Source organism: Dendropsophus ebraccatus, chromosome 6 (genome assembly GCF_027789765.1).
Source record: "Dendropsophus ebraccatus isolate aDenEbr1 chromosome 6, aDenEbr1.pat, whole genome shotgun sequence".
In the NCBI taxonomy this organism is placed as follows: Eukaryota; Metazoa; Chordata; class Amphibia; order Anura; family Hylidae; genus Dendropsophus; species Dendropsophus ebraccatus.
In genome coordinates this window covers 53,372,952-53,385,388 of record NC_091459.1, presented here as the reverse complement: position 1 = coordinate 53,385,388, position 12,437 = coordinate 53,372,952, and the positions used below count along the sequence as shown (strand labels likewise).

At 41.1% G+C, this 12,437-nt stretch overlaps 1 protein-coding gene across 4 annotated transcripts in view; it reads left to right on the top strand.

The window, feature by feature from the left end:
* AHI1 (Abelson helper integration site 1) overlaps positions 1–12,437 on the top strand; it is a 144,552-nt gene that overhangs the window by 106,319 nt on the left and 25,796 nt on the right. The gene's annotated exons all lie outside the window — the stretch shown is intronic.

The window sequence follows — 12,437 nt, the reverse complement described above, 5'->3', positions numbered from 1 at the left end:
CACCTCAAGTCCATCCTTAAAGGGGAACTCCGGGTAGAGGTAAAAAAATGAAACTTCTGCAGAAGCATATAGCATTCCTAACCCATCTATCCCAGTTTTGAAACTACCAAAAATCCATTTGTTTTGGGGGGGGGGGGGGGGGTTTGTTCTGTTTTGTGTTTCGTATTTCCTGGTTGAGCAGATGTACTCAATACTACAGGTTCCAGAATGCAATGCTTTCTCTCAGCTGTTCCATTACAGTCCCTCACCCTGCCTATTTCCCGCCCAAATCTGTTGCAGAACATCTAGGCTGTATTCACACATTTCATTGTGTTACTGAATTATTTGCAGTACTTTATCATTTCATTGTGGTCCCATAATTTTAATTTAAAATACATACAAAAATGAATAAAAAAGATGGAATGAAACAGAACCAAATACATAAATTGGTGAGGGGACATAGAAAAATGTTTTTATGAGATCATATATTGCACATGCATGGAAGATAATAAAGACTAAAATAACTGTGGCAATACAGGCACCCTTCACTGGGTAATGAGTGATGTAAGCAGTAGTGATTAGCAGCGAAAGATAAAGTATACAAGGTAAAAAACCTATTTAAAGCTGCAGTTGCTGAATGAGCAACACACTGAGGTGAAATCACCAAAAAAAATATATACAAATACAAACTAGAAGGATGCTTGTATTGCAACAAGTCCCACACACCTACTCACCCTACGCACGTTTCGCGTGGCTCGCTTTGTCAAGGGATATGACAAAGTACCCAGTGAAGGGTGCCTGTATTGCCACAGTTATTTTAGTCTTTATTATCTTCCATGCATGTGCAATATATGATCTCATAAAAACATTTTTCTATGTCCCCTCACCAATTTATGTATTTGGTTCTGTTTCATTCCATCTTTTCATCTTTTTTATTCATTTTTGTATGTATTTTAAATTAAAATTACCTAAATAAAGAATACAATTATATTTATTTGTGATTGTCCTGCACTTTTTTGATCCCTTGTGGATCTTTGTTTTGGTGTAATATATATTTCTATGTGCGTTCAGGACTGAACTATTTGGGCATTCTTTTGTTTGCATCATTTTTGTGCAGATGCTGCAGTACTGCAATGACACTCCAACATGTGTGAACACAGCCCTAATTTCTTTGTAGACTTTTGCACAATTAGCGAAGTTGAAACACCTGCTTCTGGCCGGTCAGAGATGGTAAATCACGCCCTGCCCCCTCTCCCCATCATCAGCCTGTGTCTAGCAGACAGACACAATGTGAGACACAGGCATGGAAGATTTGTCTCCTAAGGTGAGAGAGCAGTGGGAACAGGAGACAATGTGGATTGGTACAGAGGCCATTTTTTTTCTTCACTTCCTGGATTTCTATTAGCTATCAGGGTGACAGAACCGTACTGATACGGTAATACATTGTATAGACACATCTATATAACTTTTAATGTACTTTTAGAAAACAAGTTTTCCTTATCCGGAGGTCCCCTTTAACTCTGCTGTCTGTCTCCCTGCCTCTCCCAGCCAATCTTTTCACTGGCTCCCCATTGCTCAACAAATTCATTTAAAATCTTTGACCATGATGTATCAGGCCATCAACAACCTATGACCCTCGTACCTCATACAACTGCGTCCAAGTTTTGTCTGAGCAGCCCCCATACTCTGGAACTCGCTACTCCGACACATGCGACTCTCACCCACCATCAAGATCCTAAAAAAGCAAACTGAAAACTCATCTCTTGAGGTTAGGCTACAACCTACAATAACTGCACTAAACTAAAACCTTGTAGATTGTAAGCCCTTGCAAGCAAGAACCTCTATCCCTATGTACCAGTCTGCCACTTACCTTATTCATGTAATCTGTTTTGATCTTGTAATGTTCTGTTTGCCACCCCCTTTCATTTGTACAGTGCTCTGGAATCAAGGGTGCTTCAAAAATAAATAATGATGATAACAAATCTAAATCTGACTGCCTTTACTCATGTATATGCCCTTCCCTTAACCCAGTGTGTCCCCCCCCCCCCCTTCTTCTCCTAGTTGGTTGTTTTCTACCCTGTTTGTTTATTGGTTTTCTCATAAAAGTTGGTTTCCACTTGCAGAGAGTGTGATAAAGAAAAAAAATATTATTAAGAAACACTTTAATAAACTATGTATTTTTTCGTATTTGACCTAGTTTTGTTTTATATTAATGGTTCAGGAAATCTACTGGTTTATTGATAATGTACCTGTATAAAAACACATTTACATTTTAATTTTTGAAAGGTTCCTTGCATTACTGCAGTTCCATTTAAAATTCCTTTGCATTGTGCATTGAGGAGGATTGGGGGCCCTAGACCCATTTGTCACCAATTTTGTAAAGATGATAGGTGAGAAAAGTTAATTGTGGGAATTTATCACCCTTACCAAGTGTTACCATAAGCTGCTGACTGTTGCTGAACGTTCTTACAGGAATGTCTGAGCTGTGTGACAGGGTTTGTGTAAGTGTCAAAAGAGAGTATTCAGTCAACCTTGAAAGTAAATCTTTAAGGAAAAAACTTATATAGTAAATTTAGTCATTGGCTCAGTCAGCTTCATTATTACTGGATTTTAGTCTAGAGGTTGTCATGTAATTCTACTGGTTATGATGGCATCATATAACAATGACACGGTTCTTTTCAAGCAAATACTTGGGTGTAATATTTAAATAATCAAATGCATTTATGACACTGACCAATTGCCTTATGCTTTCATTCTGATTGCATCTATAAAAATACAGCACCAATGAGATCACATGCACTCACACTTTTTCAAAGCGCTTATTTCTTATTAAAAGTAATTGTGTCATTACTGAATGTTAAAGAACAACTGGCGTTGGATGTGAGGGCCTGTTGAATAGATGATGTTTTGTTAAAGTCCTGTTCCTCTACACTAAATTCTGCAAAGGAATGGGTGGATGGGTCTCGAACATAATTGGTTCTGGAAGGCTGTTCCAGAACCGAGCAGTTCAAGAACCGAGCTGTCTGTTCTCATTGGGAACAATGTAAAGCTAATTAATTGGTTCTTACACTCAGTGGGTCAGGTGCAGAACACTCCATATCCCCCGCAACAGTGAGAGGTAGGAGCGGGCGGCTATTTAAACTTGCCGCCAAGCTCCTGCTCCTCTCAGCTGCGGGGGACACCTTGTAAAGAAGTGGGGAATGTTTGCAGACTCTCCTTCACCCTGCAGACGCAGTGGGGAGCAGCGGGAGCAAGCGGCTAAGGAGCTGATGAGCGGGGCTGCGGGCGCAACAGTACAGATGTATGGCGAGCTGAAGAAGCACACAAGAAGTGCTCCAGGCCAGCGGGGAGATGCTAAGAGCAGGTCAGAGGGGACAGGGAGCAGTGAGAGGCAGGAGCGGGCGGCTATTTAAACTTGCCGCCAAGCTCCTGCTCCTCTCAGCTGCGGGGGACACCCTGTAAAGAAGTGGGGAATTCCATTATAATGAGGGTAATCTCCACTTCTTTACGGGGTGTCCCCCGCAGCTGAGAGGAGCAGGAGCACAGCGGCAAGTTTAAATAGCCCCCCGCTCCTGCCTCTCACTGTTCCTGAACACCTCTAACTGTCAGCTAAACATCAATGTTTGAGTTCCAAGAAAAACATCAGGGGGAAATTTAGTTTGAATACCGAATTGTTCGAACACCGAGGTGTTCGGGAACCGAGGTTTTACTGTGTACCGTATTTTTTGCTTTATAATACACACCTTTTGATAAGATGTACCCCTGATTTTAGAGGAGAAAAATAGAAAAAAAATATTTTGAACCAAAAAATGTTTGTTTATGCTTATGCATAGTGGGTGGCCCTGAGCAACCCCCTCTGCCCGCCCCTTCCATCGCTGCTCAGCTGACAGCCGATCAGGAGCCCAGGAGAGTGCTGCTCATGGTCACAGTTTGGAGATAGCAGCAGTGTGATCGGCGCTGGGAGCCTGGGCTGGGGTGGATGGTAAAGCTCAGCCCAGGCTCCCAGCGCCTATCACACTGCTGCTATCTCCAAACTGTGACAATGAGCGGCACTTTCCTGGGCTCCTGATCAGATGTCAGCTAAGCGGTGATGGATGAGGTGGGCTGGACGGGCGGAGGGGGTCGCTCAGGGCCGCCCACTATGCGTAAGCATAGTGAGCGGCAGGTGATTTGCAGGGAGCCATGGGAGCGGATGTGTGAGGCGTGAGCGCTCATAGCCCCCACCACCACATGTTCGTGAACGCCGGGTGATGCCGTGGTAGAAGCCGGGACGGCGGCTGGCCTCTTACTGCTATACTGCTATGGGATTCCGTGGGCTGGGGACTCAAGCAACCCTGAGAGATATCCGGGAATCACGAGGAGGAATCTGAGCAAGATGCCATTTCCGCAGTGGGAAGCCGGTGGGCCAGTGACGCTGGAGTCGGGTGTCATCTGATTCAAAGCGTCGGGTGCCGGGAGTGAGCGGCAGTGGAGGGGGCGGGCAGAGGGGGTTGCTCAGAGCTGCCCACTATGCATAAGCATAGTGAGCGGCAATGGAGGGGGCGGGCGGGACATCTTCTTTGCACAGCATAGTGGGCGGGACGTGGTGGTCCTCAGCACTGCTTGAAGCCGTCTTAGCTTTATAAGACGCACTTAGTTTTTCCTCCCAGTTTGGGAGGAAAAAAAGCGTGTCTTATAAAGCGAAAAATACGGTAATTAATAAAAGGACTTCAACTCACTGGAATTAAAGGACAACTCCAGCACTGAACTGAACTGAAGCTCCAGTTGGTGTCTTCATTTTTTCACTTCCTCGTTTGAGCTTTCCCATTATGCGCTTTGTCTCCTGTGATGTCTAACTGACTGTAGAACTGTTAGATGGTTTACATCTTGATCAGCCAATCAGTTGAGCAACCTGAGTCATCTGACAAAGAGAGGCTGGCCTAACAGATCTTAGACCCGCCTCCCTCTTGATAATGTCATTCTCACAAAATGGCTGCCACAGAAAAACCTAGGGTCAACAGTCATTAGGTAAGAATGAATTTACTTCACTTCCTGGTGGGGGGGTTGGGGGGGGGGGCGATAGGAAAGAGGGGCACAAAGGGCGATTGAAGCATATTACAAAGTTACATAACTTTGTAATGTGTTTCAATTACTGGGAAAAAGCTTTTCACTGGAGTTGTCCTTTAGGGTGCCTTCACACGTACCAGATCCACAGTGGATTTCACTCTGCGAGTTTGCAGTGAAATCCGCAGAGGATCCTGGTATAGTGAAGTTCTATGGGGTCACATACCTGCAGCGGAATTTTCACTCCGCTGTGGATATGTGACCCGGCCCCTTTAGCCCCCCACCGCCCACAGCCTCAGTCCGGAGCATACATTACCTGCTTGGCGCCGCGGCTGTGTGTGAGGCTCCCGGATCCACCCCTGCTCCCCATCGGCCAATCAGTGCTGGCGTGCACCTTTCATTTATCCAGCTGTGTTTCCAGGATGTAGAGAAATGCTTTTAATCTCAGGTGCAAAAAGTCAAAGGCTTTTCCAAGCTCCCAAAAATCTGGAAGCTCCCCCCCCCCTCCCTTCTTGATTAACACCTGAAAGTTGAGTCCCAAGCAGGTTCAGGTATGAGGGAATAAGGGGGTGGTACAGCTAGCTGAACTTCAAGAGCCCAGAAAAGCCTCCTTGGCTCAGATTTACTAACTGAGGAAACTGCAGCAATGTAGTACACATTGAGTCTGTCTAATCAGAAGCAGCTTGCAGGATAGATCATGCACTGCCAATTCGATATAGTCTGTTCAGTTCTATATGTTTTTATCATACATTTGTCTGAACTTTAGTAGTCTACTAAAACTCATGTGCATGTTTTTGTATTTCTTTCTTAAACCCTCCAAGCCCATTGCGTGATGCTCAGTATACAATGCAAATTACTGTTTGGTCTTCCCTATAATACTTTTACTGAAACCTGAGGGCTTTTGGAGCTGGTTTTGTGGTCAGCATTAAACACACAGGTCCTGTTTTGCCGCCTGAAGGCTGCTCTGTCCTTTCATGACTTATTCAGATTTGTAATAAAGCTTCTTTACCTTGCTCTTTCTTCATTTAATGACACCATTGTGTCCATATAATGTACTGTACATGGAATGTTACATTCAACATAACACTAAATGCTTCCACTTAATTTAGTTTTTCAGATGAATTCTATCTTCAATTGTAGGTACTAATTTATAGATATATTTGTCAAATTTAAAAAAAAATGAGTACAAAAGAAAAGTGGGTGAATTGCTATTAAGTGCAGCAACATTATACAGTTATACAAATCACCAATATACACTTATCATGGGAAATGCGTTGCTTATAAGTGCTTTTTTTCCCTGCACTACTACTGCATCAAGGCTTCACTTCCTGAATAAAATGGTGATGTCACGACCCGACTCCCAGAGCTGTGCGGGCTGTCGCTGCTGGAGAGGATGATGGCAGGGGGACACAGGGCACTGAGGGACACTGAGCATCCTTCTGCCATCATAATAAGGGTATATTGGTGATTTGTATAACTTTTGGGGGGCAATACAATACTTAAATATAAATTTTCACCAGACTTTTCCTTTAACCCCTAGGTGACCAAGGACGTACCAGTACGCCTTGGGTACGTCCTGAGCTATGAAGCGCGCTCCAGAGTGGAGCACGCTCCAAATGAGGCGGGGGCCGGCTGCAGTGAGACGATCGTGCTGCAGCGTGTCATTAACCCCTAAACGTCGTGACCGTGGCGTTTAAGTGTGACGGGGCAGTCCCCTGTCACTTACCGATCGGGACTCCCACAGGCAGGCTCATTGAGGAGAATGCCTATAACACTGACCATTGCTATGCCTATGGCATAGCATTGTACAGTGTATGCAATCTGGGGATTGCATGTAAAAGTCCCCCAGGGGGACCTAAAATGTGTTAAAATAAAAATAAAAAGTAAAAAAGTTTTTATAAGTACCCCAAAGTACTTCCCCCAATAAAAGTTTAAATCACCCCCCTTTAACATTATATAAATAAAAAATATAAAAATAAATATACATAAAAATATAAAAATAAATAAACATATTATATACCGTAGCGTGCATAATTGTCCGAGCAGCGTAAACCAAAAAAAAGAAAATAGCACCAGGATTACCTATTTTTTTTTGTTACATTATATATTAAAAAAAAGTATTAAAAAGCCCTGTAGATGAAAAACTAAAACCATTATAAGTGTCACAATAGGGCCATTTTATTAATAATTAATAGCAAAAGAAAAAGGATTTAAAAAAAACACATATAACATTAGAGAATGTGTCTAAACCTGCATATGGTTGTGTCGGGGCTGACATATAGAATATTGGTATCATGTGGCTTTTACCATATAGTGCAATACGTAGACACAGGAACCCCCCAAAAGTTACCATATTGCATTCTTTTTTATGATTTCATCAATTTTTTTTTAAAACAAGCCCTCACATGGCCCTGTAGATAGAAAAATGAAAGTGCTAGAGCTCTTAGAATGGGAGGAGAAAATAACAAAAACACTCAAATGAAAATTTGCGCAGTCCACTGGGTCATTTTGGGCTTGGTCCTCAAGGGGTTAATAATTTGGTTGATGCTTTATTTTTTTAAGGGCACCATATTAGGACAGAATACGGGCTCATTGGCTTCCACAGTTCCCTTGCAACAGTTGGGTGCTGGGCTGGTATATGAACATTTGGAACATCTGCATGAAACTTGTTTGTTCTTCCAATGGGGTTCCTCCCACACTTCAAACATGTTAAGGGATTTTTTGACATCCTGTGAAAGTGGCCCATGTTTGCTTTGGAGACACTGAGACCACGAACCGATGTAATGGTCTCAGTTCAGCACAATAGAATATGTTGTTGCTACATAAAAGAAAAATACTAACCAAAGAAAAAATTGCCAAACTAGTAAGTAAATAAGGCATTTAATTCTTTATTCAAACCAATAATTTATTACATGATACAAACATGGGATAAAAAATACGCAGAGGTACAAAGCTGGAGAGAGGGATAGATGTCATGTTACTGAGAATGTGAATACAAGTGCTTAAATTAGCATTCTAAAAAGGAACACCCCGTGTAAGGCAAGGACTATGAATGTATATTGGTGACTATGCGTGCTGGGCCAACACACTGGGCAATAATCACATATGTGTGTAATGGAAAGAAAATGCTGACCACTAGGATGCCCAAAAAATCATAATGGGGAGAAGCCCAAAAATAATAAAAAAAGAGTAACAAAGGAGCAACCAAACACAATAAAGAGGGGTGAACACCACCTACCACACTGACATCTTACCGCTCTCCAGCACAGACAGCCTGACGTACGTTTCACTTCATAATTTATCCATCTCCTGATGAAGTGAGTGAAACGTATGTTGGGCTGTCTGTGCTGGAGAGCGGTAAGATGTCAGTGTGGTAGGTGGTGTTCTCCCCCTCCTTTTTGTGTTTAGTTGCTCCTTTGTTCCTCCTTTTTTTATTTTTGGGCTTCTACTTATTATGATTTTTTGGGCATCCTAGTGGTCAGCATTTTCTTTCCATTACACAGATTATTATTATTATTGGCCCAGCACGCATAGGAGGTCACCCAATATACATTCATAGTCCTTGCCTTACACAGGGGGGGGGTCCTTTTTAGAATGCTAATTTAAGCACTTGTATTCACATTCTCAGTCACATATACCTTGCTGACATCTATCCCTCTCTCCAGTTTTGTACCTCTGTGTATTTTTTTATCCCATGTTTTATCATTTAATAAATTATTGATTTAAATAAAGAATTGTATGCTTTATTTACTTACTAGTTTGGCAATTTTTTCTTTGGTTAGTGTTTATAATTTGAATTGCAAACGCATTGTTTTGTGGCAGACCTTTCTTTGTTTTGGGCTTCTGTCTTATAAAAGTAAAATACTTATTGCCCATTATATCTAGATAGTAAAGGCTTATTGTAGATCTTATAAAAGATGCATTATTTAACCCTTTTATGACCCAGCCCAAAATGGCCTCAATGACCGTGCCAATTTTTTTGTTTATTTCTCCTTGCCTTCTAAGAGCTATAGTGCTTTTATTTTTTCATCTACAGGGCCAAGTAAGGGCTGATTTTTTTAGGCACAAGTATTCTTTGTAATGGCAACATTTAATCCACCACAAAATGCATGATAGAACCCCAAACATTATTTATGGGGTGCAATTGAAAAAAAAATGCTATTTCATAATTTTGGGGGGGTTTACGTGTCTACATAATGTACAGTAAAACACAATTTACAGTAAAACTGATATGGTATGTTTTTTTCTATAAGTCTATAAGCGATTTGCATGTTTTATTGCTTTTTTAACATTTAAATATTTTTTTAACTGCAAAACTTTTTTTTTTCTACACCTTTTAAGAATGTTTGTTTAGCATGGGAGACATCAAATTTCCCATTGACTTCAAAGGAGTGTATATAAAAATGTACTTCTTCAGATAAAAATGTATGAATTCCCTGTCATCAATATTTTTACAGTCTAAATCAGCAGGGGATGTTAGCAATATATAATCATTATAAATTTTCAGGTTCAGTCAATATATAATCATTATACATTTTCAGGTTCAGTCTCCTGAAGCATTTTTGTCTTGTTCTGGTTGTAAAAAGAGACTAAATGCAAGAAGTCTCAGTCACATGTGCTCACAGAGAAGGCAGTCATGTGACTGATGGACACATTGAGCTGTGACTCTTTGTACTGACCGGGACTTCCTGTGTTTAGTCTGTTTTTTCCAACCAGCACAAGACTAAAAAGCTGGATACAAGTAAGTACAGCTTTGTTTTATAGCATGAGAACTTAAAAAAAAATTCATGTAAATTGCATGTAAATTCCTTCATAAAACATCCCCTGTTGGTATAGATTCTGAATGTTATAATGACAGCGACACTTTAACTTCGTTTTAGAACCTCATTATATATGCAGAGAGAAAAAAAGGAAAAGCAGTTTATCAATTTTAGCTTTAAGATATTAAGGTGCGCCAGTAGGACATAGTATGGGTCATGTTGCTTTTGTTTCCATGGCAGTGCCACCAGAAATGGCAGCACTTGTGACATACCCTGCATCATATTTCTAATGCCATGCAACTTGAACTGGTGGAGAACCAGTGTAACAGGTCTAGCTCGTTGTACTTACTCTTCGTGATAGGATGATATGTTGGAGTATTGTGATTGCTAAGGTACACTGGCTCCTCTGATAAAGGCAAGCTGCAGAGCTCATTAGTAATGTAATGAAAGGTGACAACCATTTCCTTAAAGTCTCAATCACTGTTCTGACATGGAAACTTTGTTACATAAAATCCAGCATATCAGTCTTTATATGAGTATTCGACGTTACAATGGGACTAATAAGGGGTCCCAACCCATTGCTAGACTGAGTCCCAGTGGCAATATATTAATTTTAAATTATAGGAGAGACATGGGGATGCCACTGTTAGACTTACAAATGTTAAAACTTAACTTTTATTACACAAAGTTAAAAAGATATTTGCTTATGACATACTAACATCCAGTGTCACCCCAATATGTGAAAGTGCAGTAATAACCATGTGAGAATGTCATTCAAGAATTTAGTCTAAAATGAGAGAAAGGGATGGAGGTTCGGGGTATTTTTGATATTTCTGATATTTTTGACTCTGCCTTTTGGGGTTGTCCACCTCTTTAATAGGGTGGCCCTAACCACGGTGTCAGTCCCTCCTCTCACACTAAGTGCTCAGGACAAAATAATAAACAACTGTGAGACAAAAGTGCACAAACAAAAAATTATATACACTATATACACTGGGACTGTTGGATGAATACCAGCCTAATGGGTCTGTATGTTTAGTTAGTAAAACATTTGAATAGATTAACACCTACCACCACCAATCTGGTGGACCTAGGTGTGTCTGCTCCAACATGTTTCTGCTGCTGGATTGTAACTACAGCGTCATCAGGGAACGTACTTATATACAGTGACGCCCAATCGCGGTAACTGTATCAGACCAACAGATTATAATAAAAGGTGATTTGAGTCCATATAATATATCATATTTGCCTCTATTTATTGGACAATGGACTATGTATGCCCCAATTGTTAAACCGCCAACTTACAAAGGATATTGATGATCAATTATGTAAGTCATATATCATAATGGTGGATGATCAGCATAACTTAGTTAGCACAACACGCAGTATACCCAAATGTACTATGATTAGATGATTTAATATTTACCACACCGTTAGAAATATAAATAAGATGATCAGATGTAGAATCACTACAGGCTTGTATGTGAATAGACAGTCTAAGCACAGGAGGTATGAGCTAACTAGCTATGAACCACAACAATATGTGCCCTAAAAATTCATAATTAGCAAGAGTAGTCAACTAAAATGATCACTGCAACTACTCCTCTTATAAACCATTCAAAGATACATTGCTTAGCAAACAGTGGATACATGTGTTTGCATATACTTATCCCTCCTGGCGACGGATGCTCTCGTGTATGTTCTCATACATGGCTGCCCCTGTATGTGTGGATAGGGGATGTGGCGGCACGCCTCTTCACTGCCTAATGGTCCCGTGTTGTATGCTCGGGTAATGTTCTGATGGACTAATATAATGGCGGCGGATGTTTGAGATCAGGTGCGGTGTCGCCGGAGCTCTTCCGGAGTTAATGGGATGCTTCTGGGCCCTAGCAGTGGGACGCATCATGCGTTCCATGTATAGGCCGGTGAATGTTTATAACTTAGTGTCCGAGCGCACCCGGACATCGTACTTCCGGAGCGCCGTAATGGAACGCATTATGCGCTTCAACTGTGAATAATAGACATCACAAAGATTAATAGTGTGTGTATATATATATAAATATATATATATATATATATATATATATATATATATATATATATATATACAGTGGTGCCTTGGATTATGAGCATAATTCGTACCGGGACTGTGCTTGTAATCCAAATCTACTCTTTAACCAAAGCAAATTTTCCAATAAGAAATCACTGATATGCAGACAATTGGTTCCACACCCCAAAAATAATGATTTATTATTCTGAAAAACATGTAAAACAAATTAAACAATCATTCAGAAACAGCAGAATATGTGATATTATAAGTTACTGTACAGTAATGGAGAGAATGGGAAACAATAGGGCGGACAGAGACTGCAAAGAGCATAAAAGAATGAGCAGGGCAGATGTGGGCACAGTATAGCAGCACTCTGTCTGGCTAGAGAGGGGTTATAGCTATGGAGAGATTACCTCCACAGTCCTGTCCCCTGATGCAAGCCCCAGCCTGAGGTGGATCTGCCATGATATGGAAGGTGAGGGAGACTTTCGGGGTCAGAGTACAGGGCTTCAGACCCCGTTATGCAGACCATGCCCCTCCCCCACTCACGCTCCCACGCTCCCACTTAAACCAAGTCACAATTTTGAAAAACTGTGAGCTCTTAA